This window comes from Tachypleus tridentatus, chromosome 13 (genome assembly GCF_004210375.1).
Source record: "Tachypleus tridentatus isolate NWPU-2018 chromosome 13, ASM421037v1, whole genome shotgun sequence".
Taxonomy (NCBI): domain Eukaryota; kingdom Metazoa; phylum Arthropoda; class Merostomata; order Xiphosura; family Limulidae; genus Tachypleus; species Tachypleus tridentatus.
In genome coordinates, this window is record NC_134837.1 from 241,223,791 (window position 1) to 241,239,351 (window position 15,561).

The window sequence follows — 15,561 nt, forward strand, 5'->3', positions numbered from 1 at the left end:
TTAAATGTTTGTATTCTTTGTGGTTTTTTTTTTAATTTCGCGCAAAGCTACTCGAGTTCCATCTGCGTTAGCCGTCCCTAATTCAGCAGTGTAATACTAGAGGGAAAGCAATTAGTCAACACCACACACCGCCAACTCTTGGGCTACTCTTTTCCAAATGAATAGTGGTAATAAATTGTCAGATTATAACGCTTCACAGCTGAAAGGTCGAGCATGTTTGGTCCAACCGTGATTCGAATCCGCGACCCTCGGAATACGAGTCGAACTCTTGAACACGCTTGGCCATGCCGGGGCCGTCTTTAAATGTAGATAATTAAATGATATCAAAATGAGCCAAAGTTAACTGAAGCAAGTTTCACAGTTCAGTTAGTGGAAGCATTTACGTTTTAATAATATAACGGACATTTTTTTCACAATCTCACATTTCCCAATTTAAGTTTTCATGGAATAAACCACGCCACTTACTTAAAACAACTGTACTGTTTTGCTTGTATGTTTAACACTATACTTTCGACATCATTTTTGGTAGTTAGTTTCACAGTGAATGATATCTTCAGAAGTTTTGGATTTTGTTGGGTGTCCAGTTAGACGATCTAAAGCAAGGAAATTTTGTGTTCCGAACAGGCTGCTTATGTAAAAATTATTGATTCACGAATGAAATATCTTATCGCAAAAGTAATGTTAGGTAAGTGAGCGTTCCAAATTTTATTATTTTCATCAAGATATGCATTTATTTTTCTTTTCTTACTCTTTCTATCACGTTCGACTAAAAACGATAATGGATAGTTTATACGTAATTAATTCAAATTGTTTTACATGTATTTTCCCAGCAGAATGGAAGTAAATTTGGTGTTGTGTGTTTTTCTTATAGCAAAGCCACATCGGGCTGTCTGCTAAGCCCGAGTAAATTTTGGTCTATTTTCAGAAAATAAGTGACATATTAGGTAAATCATGTCATAATAAGTATTCGGTTATTATCTTCTTCTTTACAATCGTTTGTACGTCAATGCTATATTTCAATACTTTTACTGCCATAAATGTTTGTCAATTAGTAAATAACTATTTTAAAAATTATATTTGGAATAATGTCCCATTATAACGAACCTACCATATGCCAATTTCTAAAAATATAAGGTGATATCATTATTACCTAGGGAGTGCTAAAATATCTAACTGGTTGATAAAGGTGACACGTAACTAAAGAAAGTGCTAGAAAAAGTTGTGTTTTTTTTTTGTTAAATTTTGTCGTATTATTTTGATTGTAAAATTTATTCCCAAGAGAAAGTAAAAGAAGGTGTTATGGCTTCGTAATTGTGATAATTTGTTAATAGTCATAGAGCTTGTTGTACCTATATGTGTCGTCCAATTAACTGTAAATTACAGTGTAATAAATTAATGTAATGTTTAAAAACCAGCTATAAGTAAGAGTTCAGGTATGTATATTATAATATTGACTACCGAATGAGGTTGTATTTTCCGTTAATTTTGAATATTTTCGTGATATTACTTTGTGATAATTTTCTATACTTTGGATAACTTTAAAGAAGTTTTACTTATTAAATCTCAACATTACCGACAGTGACATTGTGCAAGTACTACAATATTCGTGCAAATTACAGTTAATTAAAAATGCTATGTTATTTTTAAAACCAAAACTGATAAGCATGTTTCTGAATGCTGTATGAAAAACAAAATGAAGTATTCTGTGAGTTGTGAAATTGATAAGTGACAAAGTATCAAATTTAGGAATATTTAAGTCTGGTTTGTTTCGTTTCGAATTTTTCTGCAAAGCTACTCGAGGATTATCTGCTTCTTTTAATTTAGGAATAATTTATTTTGTGTTATTAGAATTTGAATTAAAACTGGTCTGAAATACTTGATTTTAATTGATGAAGCAAAGCTTTGACCTGTTGATACAACCCTGACATATTTTCATGGGCAAGCACAAATTTTACCCATTGACTTGAAAATAACTGAGAATTATGGATGTTGATGAAGTGTTTGAAATTATTGGAGAATTTGGATGGCAACAGAAGAAGTACTTTCTCTTCACTGGAATGATTGGAGGCATGTACACGAGTGGTCAGATTCTACAAATAATATTTACTGGTGCATTACCAACTTTTGTGTGCTATGGTCAGACAGGAGAAGCTTTTAACAACACTTGTTTCTTAGATGACAAACCAGAATCTTGCAAGAGATTAGTTTATACATCAGAATTTACATCTATGGTCACTGAGGTAAACTTTGAAATATTTTTGATAGCTTTATTTATTTGTGTTATGATACTAATTCAAGTCTACAATGCAGAATAATTATATGTTATGTTGAAAGTAATAACATTCTATTTTAGGGTTGAGTCGTTTACACATAAAGATGCAATTCAATTGGAGTGAAGTACATGTCTCATTTGATTACTTGTTGAATGACCATGCTTTTGCAATTAGTGAAAACAAGGAATTTATATAAAGTTTGTTAGATATAAAAGAATATTTAATATGTATAGTAGTATTATATCATAATTCAGAATATGTGTAATAATTGAGTACGTTTCTAAACCACATACTGATATTTTTTCATTTCTTTTTTTCTCTTTCACCATCATATTCATAGTGGGACCTCATCTGCTCACAAGCATATCAAGTTAAAGCTGTCCAGTCAGTTTTCATGGCAGGAGTGCTTATAGGAGCATGGTTGTTTGGACAGGTATCTGACAAGATAGGGCGTTACAAAACAATGCTCTTGACCCATGTGGGACTTCTTACATTCAGTACCTTTGGAGGTTTTGTACCAAATATACAGCTGCACTCCATATGTCGCTTTATGGCAGGTGTTAATCAAGGAGGAATTGGAATGATAAGTTATGTCTGGTTTACAGAAATGATAGGTACAACCAGGCGGGCTTTTTGTGGAACATAGGTTCAGGTTTTCTTTTCTCTTGGAATTGGATTTCATGCATTTATTGCTTTTCTCATTCCTAACTGGAGGCAATATTCTGCTGTTTGTGCTCTTTGGGGACTAGTCCTCATCATCCCATTTTTGTAAGTGTTATCATAAAATTTTTTACATGATAAAGTAATCTGACTATATAAAATATGAAAAGATAAATATAAACAAAGTATGCTATATGTGTATTATTGATAGACATTTAGTGGCCTGATGTTTCTTAATTACAAGTGAAAAACAATATTTACTTTATATGTTGGTAATACATTCATTTTTAATTTAGCAATGCATATGCAATTAACTTACACATAATGTCACCGTGGTATTCAAAACTTTGTTAAATTTCAATGTGAAAAGGTATTTCTCAATTAATTCTGTAAAAGTCATAGAGATATTTAAATTACATTTCAGTAAATAACCAATTAAACTGCATTTGTGATTAATGAATCGGGCAGAATATTATTATTATTTTTAAATCAAAAGTTATTCAAACAAAGAGAGCCTGTTCCACGTATATATCATTCTGTAAAGCATCCCATAGTAAGTCATTTTGGCTGTGGTGTGTTCTTTCAAAAGCTAAGTGGGTACAGTCTGTCATACTATATTTTAATATTCAACTTCTCTGTCAACAGTTATAAAACAAAAATGCATTAAGTGAAGTTAAGTTTTGAACTTTCACCATCACTAGAAAATGACATATCACATGTCTTCTGTATAAGAACATACTATGTAATCCTATATAAATATTGCTTTCTGATTTAGTTCTTGCAAATGAATTATGTTTGAAAAACACACTAAAAACAGATTGTTTACTTTTGAACTTTTTTCTGATTATAAGTATTGTTTATTACAAATTCATTTTTACACTATGGAAAAATATATTTATTACATGGGCAGGTATGATGTTTGAAACACTGGTGCAATTGTTCTAAAGTACACATTTTAATGGTAAAAACTAGTATTTAAATTATGTTGATTTAAGTCATTACACCTTCACTGTTAAAACTAGTGTACTTGAAAATGATTGTCCAAGTGTTCTAAACACCATACCTGTCTGATATTAAAATATTTTTCCTTAATGTAAAAACTGTAATTTGTAATAAAACAATACAAATGCTGTTGTTTGTTTTCTCCAGGTGTCATTTGTATACACGCAATGTAGTTCTGTTTGACCAAGATTCCATGATTTGGTTAAATGTTTTGAGACTTCACATGCAATTTTATAGAATACTGTGACTTTACACACATTCCATTGGCATTAAAAAATAATATTTCTTTGGTTCCAGTTTTCTTCTAGAAAGTCCACGTTGGCTTCTTATTCAAGGTCGTACTCTTGAAGCCAAAAGAATATTGCAGTTAATTGCAGAAGGAAATGGCACTGCTCATCGTTTGCCAGAGAACTGGGACTTGCAGGAAACTAACAGAGATGAAAAAAAAACATATGGAGCTTCAGTTTTGTTTAAACACAAAATATTAAGAAAACAACTTGGAATACAGTTGTTTTCCTGGTAAAAATAAGAAAAATCTTGAATGCCTAATCATAGACTAGAAATACTTGAAACATAGAGGTTAAAAACTGCAAAAGCTGATTTATATTTCATAGTTTTAATTTTTAATACTTGTTTGTTTGTTTTGGAATTTCGCACAAAGCTACTCGAGGGCTATCTGTGCTAGCCATACCTAATTTAGCAGTGTAAGAAGGCAGCTAGTCATCACCACCCACCGCCAACTCTTGGGCTACTCTTTTAAGAAAGTGGGATTGACCGTCACCTTATAACACACGGCTGGGAAAGCTGACTAGGCAAAACCAGCGATCCTCAGATTACAAAGCACATGCCTTAACGCGCTAGGCCATGCCAGGCCCATTTTAATACTTATACAGTAATAAGTTATTATTATTGAGAGTTTTTGCTATCATGTAATGGTCATGTGTAAAACCCTTTAAAAAAATTAATGACCAAGCAAGCTTTTTGTTGTTTCTGAACTAAAATTTTTATTCATAATTAGTGGGTTAAAACCCACTAAAATTTTGGTGGAGCTTTGAAATAATTTTCAACACATCAAAATTTTCTAGATTTATTTAAAACTAATTTAACTTTGTTTATTTTTAAATAAAATTCTAAGTTAATTATTTTAATGCCTAATTACATTGAAAATATATCAATAATAAACAATCACTCACCAAATTAAGTTAGTTCCCTACCAATTACTACTACATACTTTTCTCGTCAGTTTCAGACTATATTGCTATCCTTAAAATCTTCCGTTCCCAGTAAAATCTTGTGACTGAATGAATGATGTGGGTGATTTGTCTTGTGTCATATGGCATGTCAGTAAATGCTGATTAGACAAAGGTACACCACACTGTTTTAACAGCAAATTTTATATGACGACAACAGGAAGTGAACAAACATTTAGAAAATTTACATAATTGTAGTAATGGGATAATGTATCCACATGAGTTAAACCCAAGTTGAGAAGGTGTAAGAAACAAATTAAGAATGTAGGTATTTATGCTAATCCTTGCTGGAGTACTATCCTATTATACATTCAAATGAATCTTGTAATAACTTACCATGCCTGCAAATGGCTTTCTTGTGATTCTTGTAAAATAAGGATTGTTGTTGTTATGTTACAGACATTGAAAGCTTGAAAGACTATGATACCCAGCTATGTCAGTTTCTCTCACAAATTCCACCTTCCAGTGTGGTCATTGGTTTAATAATAGTGATTATATTCTGATCATCAGATGAACTGATTCTCTTTTGTAAATTTGTTAATGAATCTGAATTGTCAAATGAATTTTGATTTATTTTCTTCGAAAGATCCAGCCTATTAATGGGTTTTATTGAATCATTATTATTGCTGTGATCAAGATATGCATTACTATTTTCTATAACCTATCCAATAACATTGTATGGTGTTATATTTCTGTGATCTTGAATTTTCAATCTACTCTTAATTCTTTTCCTTAGAAGAAATGTGATACCAATTTAAGGTCTGACAACTTGCCTTTTCTGTCATTTCTGCATTGCTGCTGTGGAGCTTTGTTATGAATCTTGCAAGTTCAATCACATGCTTCAGTCTACTCCAATGCTGTAAAACCCAATTATCTGTCAGTTTTGCAGGGAGCAAAAAACAGTTTTCAAGATGAAATTGTTGATTAGCAGTCAAAACTTTTGGTCAAAAAACAACTCATGAGCACTTGTTCCTGTCCTTGCATGAAGTGTGCAGTTATATGTATTGACAAACTGTTGAAGAAAATCAGGCCATTTAAGCTTTTGTTTTTCATCTACTTTGCATAGGAATTCATGCAATGCCCAATTAAATCTTTCATACTGGATATTTCCTTGAGGATGATTCAGTTTTGACTTGAAATGCCACAAACTGTACATAACTTTTCAATAATGTTCTCTTAAAAATCTTACCACGATCACTATGTAATCTGGTCAGAATCACTAGCTGGTTGAACTATTCATAACAAGAATTTTGACAATGGTATTCACTGTTTGATTGTTTTTTGGAATAGGGAAAGTGTATTTTGAGAAAACATGTCATCATGAATATGTTATCTAATCCCAATGATAACATTTAAAGGACTGTAAAATCAGTAGCTACTATTTTAAACTATTGATCTGTTTAAAATTGTTACATTTTTGTCTTAACTCTTGGCAACAGTCCCTCAGCAACATTACAGCAATTGCAAGTTTGAACAAACTGTTCAATGTTTTGAAACAATATAGACCAATGGTCCTGGGTCTAATAATTCAACTGTTATGTCTACACCTTTATGTGAAGACGTAGTATGCATTTGTTCCAAAATTATGGTCCTCAGTGTCATAACAAGAACTACCAAGAGTTTCTTTACTCTCAGTTAATTTCCCTACATTATTGACTGTTGACACGTTTAAGTTGGTTCCAGTGTTTTAGTTACATTTTCATTTGAATCCCTTCCTGCTGCAGACATTTGATTAAATTGGATACATAAGGATCATGTTTCTGTAAAAGTTTCATGTCACTCCCGAGTGCTAATGTGAACCTCTCATTATAATATGACACATTTTACAATACAATTGTACAATTCTAAAAAGATTGAGGATACAGATTTATCTGGTTAAGTGTGTGTGTGTGTGTGTGTGTTATAGTTTCTTTATGAATAATTTCAAATATTGGGTTGTGGCTGGGGGTTTTAGGTGTGAAATTGGTTTTACCAGACTTATAACCTTCTAAAAATTGAAAATGGCAAGCTTTTCCATATTGTTGGTTGTTTGTGTGCTGTCATCATTCAACGAAAAAGGTAATAGTAAAGGGTTGTTGTGTGTCATACAGATAATCTCAAAACATTTTGGTTATCACACAGTGCTACAATGCCAAAACTGTAGTGGTTCTTCATCTATTTTCAGTCTGTAACTAGTGTGTGCTACAACAGTTTTCTTTCTTCCTTCTATTTGATAAAATTGTTTCCAAACCCGTCAATACTTATATCTGTTTGAACATAAAATGGTTTGCTAAAATCAGGAATTGTAGAAGAAGTACAGCTGTCAACAGAACTTTAACTCATCTGTGCATTCTGACAATTCTAAATTCACTTTTGCTCCCAAACATCTTGCTTTACCTTGTGCTTGATCTTTACCTTTTATCAGAGAGAATATGATATAACAAAACCTTTATTGAATTTCTTGAAGCAACTTACTGAGCCAAGGAAGTGGCTGAAAGTCGCATTGCCTCTGAGAATTCTTGTACTGTCATAATATATTTTTATGTCACTATCCCTTTGGATGAAATAGTGAATTCAATATATGTAATCTGACCTTTGAAAGGTGACATTTTGAAGACTGTAGTTTCAGACCAAATTTTCAAATACAAATTCTAGACACTGCAACATCTCATAATTGGAACTGCTGTAGACCAAAAGGTCACTGAAGTAGAAGATTACATCTTCCAGGGATTTATTAATAAAACACATGCATTAAATGAAAGAATGTTGCTGGCTGTTAGAAGTCCAAATAGTTATCTTGTATATTTTGACAGTGAACCTAATGTTCTAAATGCTATTTATGTGTTTCTTTAGGGTTCATTTTAATCTGCTTGTAGCCCTGGGTCAAATCTAAAGAAGCAAAATCTTTGTTTCTGAAAATTAGTTTATACAGTCCTCAATATTAATTAAAGGAAAAGCAGCTTTGATGATACAATTAAGAGTTTTATAGTTGAGGCATACTTTAAGATCACTTACGTTCTTGCACACAAATACCATTTGGGAAGCAAAGATGTTGAATCAACATTTTTACTACCCCAACATTTAATCACTCTTGATGACTTATTTCACTTCATCTTTGGTATGATGAGGTACACATCTGGGGTCTTAATATTGTTTTGAACAATAGCAGAAGAACCTATATCAAAGTTATGGTGACTAAAAACATCATAATACTGCATGAAAAGACTAACAAGTTGATGGATTACCAGTGCCTACTTTGAAAAGCAGATGTTGTTTCCTTTGTTTAAAAATCAGGTAACATTTGCTCACAGTATGAGTTTTTTTGCTATTCATGATGGCCAACAAATTATGATGTCAGCTGAACTTAAATTAGTTACATGAAAGGAAACCTGACTTTGTTCATCCATTTTTGTCAAAGTATAACTACAAACAAATTGGGAAATGGTGAAGAATAAGACTATTCCATTAAAATGGAGTAGCTTGGTGGTACCAGTCACCCGTGTCCTTGATAGCTTTAGGTGTGAAAATATTGGTTTCCATCATTTCAACAAACCCTGATATTCCTGTCAATTTTCATGCAGATTTGTTGATATAGTTGAGAGTTACATGTATACTGCTTAATTTGCAGATAAATAAGTTGTTCATTGTCACAAGCAGAAGCTAAATCTTGCTTGAACGATGTTGTCAGAGTTTTATGACTAACTTTGTCCCACATATCATTGCTAATTGGATCTACAGTTATGAGAGCATCAGAATTTTCAAATTGCTTATCATTCCAAGTGATGTCAGATACCATGATCCCTTTTATCAGGATATTAATGCCATTAGTTACCAGCAAGGTCATCCAATTGCAATCAAATAGTTATTGGTCTTTGAAATATTTTTAGAAACATGATCAGTGATGATAGTTACCTCAGATCCAGAGTTGGCACAATATGCCAGTGGTATTGTTACTTCTATAAGTTGACACTTGAATATCACTTTTTGTAAATAATTTGGCTTATTAATAAACTTATTATTGAGGGAGTTCAAAGCTCTAGATAGAATCTAAAGTTATGAATAATTTTAGATTATCTTTAGTCATGCTAGGGTAAATAACAGTATTTGCAGTATGATTCAGATGATGACAGGAATGACAGTAGTATACTTTAAACTTATGTTGTAATTGAGTCTCAAATGAAGTGTACTTTGCAGAGGCCTTTCATATATTATTTTATTTTTATTGCCAATGACCTCAGCCTCTGAAAGCAGAGTAGTAATGAGGTCTAGACTGATAGTTGTTTTCGTGTTTCTCTTCCTGTATATTTTGCATGAAATCTTTTATCTATTTTTCTCATCATTGACCAGCTTCTTGTAAAGTAGAAATCATGGACTCATTATTGAATGAAGTTCTTCTGAATCTTTTGTCCATCATTTCACTTGATTCTTTAACTCATAGAACTTAAGTATTAGCTGTACACAGTTCAGTCTTCTAATTTTGCACCGTAATCTGATTTTGATCAACTCTTAAGTAAATCTGTCTTTCAGATGTGATTCAGCATCATGATACAATGTAAGGTCTTTTCTTTGTAGAAGAAGAAATTTCTGAACGATAATTTTCCAGAAGTCATCTTGGTCCACACGCTGTTTATTCATGATAGTGTTAGTGTGTAAAAGTTCTACAATGTTGTCAATATTTTGGAAATAACAATATTCTTTCTCACTTGTTACTACCTTTGTCATTGTTCCTAAGGATGATTAAGTTTTTGCTCAGAAGACTGAAGTTGAAGCTTCAGGTTGTTAACACTTTCTGACAATTTTTTTCACTGTGCCATCCTTAATGTTTGGTGAAAATAATGAAGAAATGCAATGTAAAAAGGAAAATAAATTGACCACAATTTATTGTACAATTGTTTGTCAAAGCAAGTACAATAACTAAGTGTGAATAAGTTACAGTAGAAGTGGATCAAACAGTATATATAAATTTTATAACTGATAATTGTTAAGTAGATCCACCCTTAACATGCTTGTATTAGCCTAACAACAAAATTTAACTAAAAAATTTGCCATTTATCTCCCTCCCTGTTTGCTGTATAGCCTTTTTATATTCTGATATTAAAAATATCACCTTACAAATTTCAAATTGTTTTTTCAAGGAACATTGAACTCAGTTCTTTGCAAAGTCTGAACTGATATTATTTGATATACCTCTAGTGCTTATGAGAAAAACTTGGCATAGTGATCCATTGAAAGAAGTGGACTATTCTAGTATATTTTACAGCAAGTACTTTTTGACAGTGTTTAAGAAATTTGTTTATTAGTATTTAATCAATTTGTCTGCTTGATTAATCATTTTTATGATACCAAAACATAATCATGTTAACTTGTTTGCACATTGACAACTGTTCAAATTTCTGATGTAATATTGACAAGTTAGTGAGAACACAAAAACAGTACAGTAGTATACAAATCAAACAGTACCACTATAATTCCTAAAATGCTCTTTTTTATCATTAAAAGAACTTTAAATTGTTCTTTATTACATGTAGTATATCAATATTTACACACTAAGGATTTCAACTATTTGAAATGTCTGTGTTGAAATTTCAAAACAACTTATTTTCAAAGAAGCTGTTACCTCAAACTTACTTTATTGCTGTGTGTTGCTTTCTGTGTATGTTTAAGTAATTGCAAAATTTTAGTGATTGGTTTGAAGTGATAGAGGTTTATGGACATTCTTTCTCTAATTCATCTTTCTCTCTTAATATTATTTGCCTGGATTGGAGTTTATAGCTAATTCTTAAGTAGTGTTATCATTGCTACTTTGTAATATTCATCTACATTGGAGTTGTTGCTTAACTGTGTTAACCATAATAAGATTTCTTACCATTGTTTAACAATACTGATAATGATTTTGTTTTTGTTGCTTATCCATGCTAGACATTATTAGATTTGTTATTGTTGTTCAGTTATGTTAGTCATATGCCCATTATAGTGAATATTTTCTTAACCTTTGATATTTTGTATGTTAACACAAAATAAATGAATGATGTCCATCAATGTTTTTAATGTATTTTTTTCTAAATTGTTTGTGCACCAAATTGCTTGTGAATCTATAGCCTTGTTGGTTACAAGATTCCTAATAATTATTCAAGTAATGCAAAAACAAAATTTCCATAAGTATTCCAATAAAGTCCATTATATATTTACACAAAAAATGTGTAAACTTACCAAGGCTTTTATTCACTTTCTTACACTAAACATTGTAGCAAGTAAAAATAATTTAGCTATTGTTTCTGTTGCTCTACTCAATAACTTTGCATTTCTCTTCTGTAGGTGTATCACCAGTTTATTATATTATGCTCTTACTCTGGCAGCTGGGACACTCTCAGGTAATATTTATCTCAATACTACTCTCTCAGGATTTATTGAATTGCCAAGTATTCCAATAACAACTTGTCTGTTGGATCGGCTTGGTAGACGTTGGTCTCTGTGCAGTTTCTTGATTTTTGGTGGTTTCAGTTGTATCATCATACAAATTCTCTCAAGTGGTAAGAACCTTTCTTTCAAATTATTCTTTTGAGGTTGTAATTTCATTGTTTAAACTTTAATGTTAATGATTGTTATGAAAACATTTGTTAAGCAAAAGAATGCATCATTTAACAAAAACTTGTATGTTTGAAATCCTTATGGTTTGATGCAAGCATCTTTACTTTGCCCTAAGCACATTTCTCAACAGTAGATTTGAAAACAGATTTTGGGTCCTTTTTGTGGTTTTTCATGCACAAAATAAGTTAGATGTGTCCCAAATTAAAAAAAAATTAATTGAAAAGTACTTGTAACTCTGAAAGCTACATTTTATTTAAATTGTGATTTTTATATGCAAAAACCGCTCGTTTGGGTTAAGAAAATATTTTACATAGAAGAGCGAACAATGTTTCGACCTTCTTCGGTCATCGTCAGGTTCACAAAGAAAGAGGTAACTGACCGGAAGCTGACCACATGTTTGAAAGGGGTTGTGTAACTGTGTGTCGAAATGTAGAGGGCTGTATTAGATGTTTGAATATATAATTTTATTTATTTTATTAATATAGGTATAAAGGCGTTCCTTTATATTGGTTTATTTTGGGTTTAAGTTGTTGTATAAGTAAGGCTTCTTTAATTTTGCGTTTGTTTATGTTTGTTTCTTTATTTAGTATTTGAGTGTTTTCTATGGTTATGTTGTGTTTATTTGACTTGCAGTGTTCGAAAACGTGTGAAGGTGACTTTTTATGTTCTTTGAATCTGGTTTCCATTTTTCTACTTGTTTCTCCAATATAGAAGTCGTGGCAGTTATCACATTGTATTTTATAAATAATGTTGGTGTGGTGTTTGTCAGTGTAGTTTTTACATAGTATAGACCTCAGTTTTGTACCTGGTTTTTGAATAAATTTGGTATTAACTGGAATGTCATACTGTGTTACTAGTTTTTGCCAAATGTTTGTTATTTGTTTGCTGATGTCAGGAATATATGGTATACAGCAGTATATAGTTTCGTGATTTTTTAATTCGTGGAATATATTAACTTTTGTAAATTGACTTTGCTTTTTGTCTAGGTGTGTGCGTATAATGTTTTCTACGGTTTGTGGAGGAAACCTATTGATTTTGATGAAGTATTTTTTATTTTGTCTAATTCATCGTTAATTTTATCTGGTGAGCATAGTTTTATGGCTGTGTTTATTTGGTTTCTTAGTATGTTGAGTTTTTGTTTTGTTTCATGTGCTGAGTCTCAAGGAATGTATAGTCCAGTATGGGTGATTTTTCGGTGGATTTCTGTTTTGAATTGTGTATCAGTTCTTGTAATATTGAGGTTAAGAAATGATATTTGATTGCTTTCTTCCTGTTCACATGTGAAGTTAATGTTGGGATGTATAGAGTTTATGTGATTGAAAAAATTAAGTATGTGTTCTGTAGATTTGAATCCCACAACCGTGTCATCTACATATCTGTACCAGTATAGTGGTGGATGTAATGCTGTGTTAATTGCTTGTGTTTCAACTTGTGTCATAAAAATATTGGCCAGAACTGGTGATACTGGGTTGCTCATGCTTAGGCCATTTGTTTGTATATAGTTTTGGTTGTTGAACATGAAGTTTGTCTTTATCGTGGTGAATTCTATGAGGGTTGCTAACTGGTTACTGGGAATTTCTATAGTTGTGTTAGGGTCTCGGATATAGAGTTCTAAGGCTATCTTGCAGGCTTCAGTGGTTGGAACTTCTGTAAAGAGGGATATAACATTGAAACTGGCCATTAAGGCTTTATGATTAAGTTGATTTAGATTAGACTTGAAATTAAAAGAGTCTTTGATGAATGAGCTGGCTGATGTTACATATTTGGAGAATGCCCATGCTATGTATTTACCAAGATTGGAATTAAACGATTCATATGTGGACATTATTGGTCGTAATGGGCAATCTGGTTTATGAGGTTTGGGGATGCCGTATATTTGTGGTGTGCGTGAATCGGTTTTACGTAGGTAGGAATAAAGTGTTTGTGAAATTGTGTTGGCTTTTTTCATTTGTAGTAGTAATTTGTTCAGTTGTGTCTCGTGTGTCTTTGTTGGATTTGTGTGTATTGGTTTAAATTTGTTCGTGTCTGATAGGATGTTATTCATTTTTTGGATGTATTCATTCGTGTTCATTATGATGACTATAGCGTTACCTTTATCTGCTTTTAGAATTTTTATGTTTTTGTCTTGTTTTAGGTTTTTAATGGAATTAATGTCTCTTTTTGTAAGGTTGTTTTTTAGTTTTCTGTTTTGTGAAATTATGTTGATGGTTTTGTGAGAAAATTCTCTGAAAACATCGTTTAAGATGTTGTTTTTAGGTGTTTCTGGAAAATATAAATTTGTAATTTTACCTGGGAAGTTTGGCTGTTGGATGTCACAAAAATTATCTAAGTTGTCGTCTTTCTGTTGGTTGTTTTTGGTTGTTTCCTTGTTTTTGTTCTCTGTAGAAAGTATCACAAGTCTCCTGGCTAGGTCTTCTAAACATGTTTTGATTTCTATGGTTGGAATGTTCCTAGGTGCTATTGCGAAGTTGAGTCCTTTGTTAAGTAGTTGTTTCTCGTCTGTGTTTAATTGACGGTCGGATCTGTTAATTATGAGGTTAGTCAACGGTTTGTCGTTTTGGTGTCTTTTCTGTTGTTTGCATCTTAGTTTTTCTGCCTTTATACTTATATTAATAAAATAAATAAAATTATATATTCAAACATCTAATACCGCCCTCTACATTTTGACACACAGTTACACAACCTCTTTCAAACATGTGGTCAGCTTCTGGTCAGTTACCTCTTTCTTTGTGAACCTGACGATGACCGAAGAAGGTCGAAACGTTGTTCGCTCTTCTGTGTAAAATATTTTCTTAACCCAAACGAGCCGTTTTTGCATATAAATTTCTCAACAAGTGGGTTTCTCGACATCACTGTTTAAATTGTGATTAATTATTTTCATAGGGTATGACTATTAATTCTGTTCAAAAAATTAAAGTCTTATTATTTGTGTGTGGTGTACTTTGACACACTCTTTCATGAAGTTTTATTTTTTAGCCTTTAAACCCTATCATGATGGGTAATTTGCAGACTTAAATTCAAAATTTGATTGGACTACTTTTTTATTAATTTATTTCAATGAGTTTGTTTTCAAATTGTAGATTATACTCCAAATTTTCATATTATGTATTTTTAATTTAAAAATAAATATTAAAATAATATACCTAAATATCAATTTTGTTATGTGTATTATGTTGAATGCAGTGTTGGTTCAAATTGTTTTTTTACATCCAATTACAATGTCTATAGTTTTATACAAATTAAGCAGTCAATTTACTGACATTGACAAGGCATAATATAAAATAAGAACATTTTATCTTTTCTCTTCTGAGATATTGTTCATGTACTCGATCCCACTCAGTGACTCCTCCCACTTCTTTCCATTTTTGGAAACCCTTATGTACACATGCTTCTGTCAATGATGTCAATAACTAATCAGAAGTTCAGAATGACCCCATAATGCCTTTCTAAGCCATTTTCAAGTATTATAACATCAACTGGTTCTTTTCATATTAGATTTGAATGTGGTAAGGTAAATCTTTAGTTAACACAAAATGTCATATTTTATTCAGACCCAAATATAGCCTAGTTATTTAGGTGGATAAATTGTAGTGGAATTCTGTGGTATTGATGTATAGATTTATGATTTGTAGTCATTTCAAATGTTTTTGTAAAACCCAAAAGAGATTGTTTCATTTCATGTATCTCATGTGCAAAATTTAATAAGGCTTGGAATCTGCAACAAGAAGCAGACAGTGTATCTCAGAACAGCTGCTATAGGTATTAACACTTTTATTGATAAACAAACTCTTTTTTTTTTTTTTGTTAAC

The 15,561-nt window shown here is 31.6% G+C and overlaps 1 pseudogene across 1 annotated transcript in view; it reads left to right on the plus strand.

Moving 5' to 3' along the window:
* The first annotated feature begins 1,036 nt into the window (after positions 1–1,036).
* The window catches only part of LOC143236496 (solute carrier family 22 member 15-like), a 37,953-nt pseudogene continuing 23,428 nt past the window's right edge, over positions 1,037–15,561 (plus strand). Inside the window, exons 1-4 of the transcript XR_013019575.1 lie at positions 1,037–2,240; positions 2,614–3,041; positions 4,233–4,454; positions 11,480–11,694. The product of XR_013019575.1 is annotated as a solute carrier family 22 member 15-like (transcript). The remainder of the gene's footprint in view (positions 2,241–2,613; positions 3,042–4,232; positions 4,455–11,479; positions 11,695–15,561) is intronic.